Below are 5,582 nucleotides of genomic sequence, written 5' to 3' on the forward strand. Positions count from 1 at the left end.
GTCACAAGCATGTTGAGAAACAAGGACTTATGCCATTCTGTATGTTAAAATTAGTGTATATGCTAAAATTAGCCAAAATGCTAATGTTAGCCTAAATGCTGGCAGTAGCATGTGGAGCATCACTAGCATGTTGTTATAATTTGACTTGCTCCATTCAGTATACTAAACATGTGTAATTAATAAGAAAATTGTGCAAGGCAGTTCACTCTCCTGAGAAAAAAAAAAAAAAGATGATAAAGGCTGACATTATTACACCGCCTACGGCGGTGCACTAACCTCAGAGGAATATTGAGGCTTTTGTTTTGAAATTTTCAGTAAGCTTCATTTAAATGACCAAACTAATTTAATGTGTAACAGTGGTTTGTTTAAACCAGTCACCTAAAGCCCAAAAGAGCAATTACCTGCTGTGAAAAATGTGAAGGCTTTTATTTTGAAATTTTCAGTAAGCTTAATTTTAAATGGCCACACTAATCCAATGTGTTAATCCAGCTATATTATGCCCAAAACAGCAAGTAGTTCTAAATGCCAGCTCACCCCGAGTCTGTGGTATCTGAGTGTTCCGCCATGTTTGTAGTTCTGACCTTCAGTCTTTGTAGTTCTAAAGAGAAGTTTGGCTCTCTGCCAACTGTCATGTGGATCCGTAAAAGTGATCCAAAAATCATTTGAAGTGTATGAGAGAGCAATTTCTCGTCTCTGATAGGACCGCGATTCATATCTGTAGCTCACTCACATTAATAGCAGCGATGAGAGAAAGATGGTGTGCGCTGAGGTCTGAAATTTTTCATAAAAGTATTTAAAGAATGGCTGAGAGCGTGTGGTTACCCTGTCACTTGATTTCGCTCTGAAGCACCTTGACAGAAAACCGTAAGCCCTGAAGAAATTTTGAAAACATTTTATCAGAGCAGGTTTCGTGACCGACTTTCATACCAATTACAGCGATATTTGTAGGAATAAGAGCTATTTAAAAATTGTTTTGGGTTCAAAAATCCACTCATTTTCTCACTCTAAAAACGTGGCCGTTGGTGTCAGTTAAACTTTGCATTTCGGCAGTTGGAAATTTCGCTCGTTTTTTGCTTTTTGCGTCGCCATCGTAAATCCGATCCCCAATACAAATAATAGCTCCAGTGCCGGTGTTCTGTCTATCAGTGCTACCCTTAAATCTGTCCTACCTTGTGGTAATGCGCTCATCGATGAAATGTTACATACTGCTTACTCAGCAGGTTTCTTAAAAATACGTCCTAACTAGAAGTTTTGTTTCATGTGTTTTATTTCATCGCAAATTAAATAAAGTAAGCTTTATTTAATTTATTTTATACCTGGCTTTCATTAAGCTGCTGTATTACTTCATGGTTTTAGTTTACATGACAACAGCTTGTAAACATATTTAGAAATGGCTTTAGTTTGATGTCTGCAATGTTGTTACTGTAAACACATTATTTGGCGGTTTATCAGGACAAAATACTTTGTTTTGTGGGCTTTTTTTGGCCCTATACTTTAAAATATTTTATTTTAATAACACTATTAAACTTTGCTAAATAGATGTTGGCAGCGACACTGAAGCTGTGTAATATCAGTGTACGTGAATCATATCCTGTCATTTCAGGTGCACAGTGACCTGCGCAGTTCGGTGGACACACTGAGCCTACGCTGCATTCAATAAAGTCTGTCATACAATGGATTAATGTGCAAAAAAAAAAGTTGCAGTGATTTGTATTTGTCTGTGTTTAATGTAATTCCAATAAAACCCTGTTTCCCATGTCTGACACTGTTTTATTCTTACAAATGCCTCTGTATTTAAAATATTTTTAACAGGTAGGATATTCTAATAAAATGATTAGTGCATACATCTATAGCTTTTCATTTTTAATGGGTAGGATATTCAGATGAAAGAAGTGATCTTCTTGTAGTTTCATCGTGTATATAAATTATTCCAATGCTAAGCATAACTCATAAGCTTCCACTTCAGTCCCATCACTCAAATAATGGCGTCCAATATATTTAACATTAACAACCAGCTATAGTTTTCTGTTTGTAAACATGACGGTAGGAATTTTGGATGCGTAGCACTGACAGATAAACTTAGCTATCTATCCGTGCTACAGTAGCAAAATCTGACGAGGTAGCACTCATAGTCAGAACACTGTGTTACAACCCCATCCTAAGAAAACAGTTTGCAACAAAAATGGCAGAGAACCCCTAGCTTCCACTTTGAAAAGAAACGCTTCTTAGACAATTATTCACCAAAATGCTCACAGCAAGATCAGTTCAGTCCCCACAAACAGTCAGCTCTCAAACAAGATCACGTCAGGTCAAGGCCCAGAACAAAAAAAAAGGGGATCTGGCATCTCCAGCTTGCTGCTCTTTATAGGGTGGCTGATGAGCTCCAATACACTTCACCTGCGGCAGCCAGGCAGAACTGAAACAGAGAGATACAGAGCTCTCTCAGAAAGAGAGCCCCTAGAGGTCAGTGACTGTAACACACCGGGATCGAGCCGCACGTCTTGATACCATTTTTGTGGGGTTTCTTGCAGCGGTACGAGCCGCATTAACGGTCACAGAAGAAAAATAAACTATATTTACTAGAAAATTTCTGAAGAAATTTAATCGGGGCCTGCCAAAGTGTGCCCGTCGGTTGCTAAAAATTAGCATAAATGCTAAAGTAAGCTACAACGTACTCAATAGCATGTGGAGAGTGACAAGCATGTTGAGTATCGTAATTTTTACCTTACTCAACAAGAATTGTGCAGTTATGTTTTTTCTGAAAAGTGAAAGTTTTTTCTTGTCGTTGGTGGTAAGTATTATAAGACATTCAACACAAAAGCAAAAGTCTGATTTATACTACTATTTAGTTAGTTAAGTTTACATTTGGTAAATTTCACAAAAGTAAAAGTCAGATGTTTACTTAAACCCCTTTCGCACTGCAGGGTCCGGCACGCTTTGGTCCGGTTCCACCCGTACTGCAGCCCTATTGTGTTTGCATATAACTGAGCGTGGCATCGAAGCTGTACCAGATGTCATTATTTTTTAAACTAAACAATGGTTCCGATGTAGCGGCCGAAGTCACTTCCTCTGAGATGCAGAGGAAAACTTTCTCTTTCCTCGTTGACCGATCTAGTTCATTCTGTGCTCGTTCATCAGTGAGTAAGCAGAGGAAAAAAAATTACCTCATCATGGACCAGGTAACAGCAGAATATTGGGAGGAATTCATTGCAAATTAAAAATGATAAAAATATTAAAAAGAGCACTCTTTATAAAATATAGTAAGAACAATTTAGGGAGAGCCAGCTAGAACCAATCAACGGGTGACTGCAAAACAACCAACGGCTGTCTCTAAACCAATCAGCTGCTGAATTCAAAGCAGCCCCGCTTGGAACCACAGCTCTTGTGGTTCCAAGGAGCCGGGTGGAACCTGGTCGGAAGTTCTAATGCAAAAACGGTTGGCCCTACTTTGAACCCGTGTCGTTCATTGGCGGGCCTTGCAGTGCGAAAGGGGCTTTTGTGGCACTTTGCTACCAGAAAACGTGTCCATCTCTTAGCAACTGATTAACAACAAATATTGTTATTGTTAAAAAACATAAGATTTCTTCTACCTCCAGCCCCCACTCCAACTCCTGGATCAACTCCACCAATCCCAGCGGAGGGAGACGGGGGATCCATTCATCCAACATGATAGCCATCCGAGTGGCGATGTTGAGCTGTCTGACAGTATGGTTTGGCCACCTCTTCACAATAGTCCTTAATGTTTTTTCTAAGAATATTCCAGTCCACTGGGTTCATGATGATGCGCTCCTCACCGTTTAACTTGGTCAGATCCTTCTGTCATGAAATACGGGTGATGGTGGTGAGAGAAAACGCAGCAGACCCAGGTAGGAGATGAGTGATTGTTTTAATTATGAAAAATAACTCAAAAGAGTCCAAGGAACAGGCAGCACAGTTGAGCAGAAGGCTAATGCTCATCACTGGTAGCAACTGATCAAACAAGATTGACACGAAAGCTGAAGACGACTCAGGACAGGAACAACAGTACCACTGTGACGACTCTAGCCGAAAAAAGCACAGAGACAACAGGTGGCATAAATACACAGGGGGTAATCACAGAATGAGACACACCTGGGAACAATCAAGGGAGAAGACAGGACAGCACAGAGACTCACAAGAAACAGAACCTAAAATAAACAGAGAAAACTCAAATCCCCACAGTGTCAATTTAAAGACTGTCTCCAACAGTTAGAGAGGGAGAGACAAAGGTAAATTTAAAGTAAATTTAAAAGACACCAGTTAGCCTAATCACTTTTTTCCCCTGAGCGGTAGGAAAGCCTAAGTAAGGAGGCCCAGATTTCCGTCTCCCCAGCCATTTGGTCCAGGAGTTCCCAGATCAGCTTAGAAACATAGTCCCTCCATCGTGTCCTGGGTCTTCCCCTTGGGCGTCTCCTGGTGGGATGTGCCTGAAACACCTCACCAGGGGTTAAAGGCAACAATAACCCCTAATGAGGGAGGCATCCAGGAGGCATCCCAACCAGATTTTCCATCTTGGATTTGGAGGCACTGATCCTCATCCCGGCCACTTCGCTCTCGACTGCGAATCGCTCCAGTGAAAGCTGTGGATCACAACCTGATGAAGGCAGAAGGACCACATCTTCTGCAAAAGGCAGAGATGGGATCTTAAGGCCACCAAATCGGATCCCCTCAACACCTTGGCTGTGCCTAAAAATTCTGTCAATAAAAATATTGAATAGAATTAGTGACAAAGAGCAGCCTTGGCGGAGTCCAACTCTCACTGGAAACGAGCCCGAGTTACTGCCGGGAATGAGGACCAGACTCTGATGCCGGTCATACAGTGAGCCTCTGTAGCTCGGGATCAGATCACAAAGGTCCCCACCTTCAGCTGCCATCCTTTCGATACTGCAATAACCCTAATGAGGGAACTTTATCATTCCCATCTACTGTGCACTCCCTCCAGGTTGACCGCTAATTTTTCTCCTCAGTTTCCATGGGAAAAACCTTCCTTCCTGCCGGTGTAAAAGGTGGCTTTTCAGGTTTCCTTTTGCCAGGGGGAGTTGGCTTCAGCTGTTTTAATTTTGGTTGTGTTGTGAGCGTTTCTTCTTTAAACCCTGGCTCCAATTTACCTTCACGCAGAATTCTTCACTTACATCTTGACTTTCTTTTGGGTAGCTGGTTTTTTTCCTGGATCGGTGGTTGAACTCTGACTTGTTGTTCGATGGTTTCTGTTTCAACTTTGCTTCCATCTTCAGATCCTTTCAAATCAGTGTCATCTTCTACCTTTGCCTCTTTGCTCTTAAGGATTCCTTCAAGTTCTCGTGTTCCAACTTCTCACTGTTGTACAATTGTGTACATTTGGTCGGTGACTTCTTTTAAGTCATTTAGATGCCTGTCCCTGTTTTTGATTAGAAGCTTTAATTGATTATTTAAGGATCTATTTTCTGACTTCAGGTTTGTCCAAACAGATTCTGTGTGGGCAAAACTTTTTTTGACATCCAGAGCCTCTCTCTGTTGTTGTGAGATCTCAGCCTGCTGCTCCATAAGTTTACTGACCTGGTGTTCTTTTTTCATCAGACTTTCCT

The sequence above is a fragment of the Poecilia formosa genome, unplaced genomic scaffold (genome assembly GCF_000485575.1).
Source record: "Poecilia formosa unplaced genomic scaffold, Poecilia_formosa-5.1.2 Scaffold197, whole genome shotgun sequence".
NCBI lineage: Eukaryota > Metazoa > Chordata > Actinopteri > Cyprinodontiformes > Poeciliidae > Poecilia > Poecilia formosa.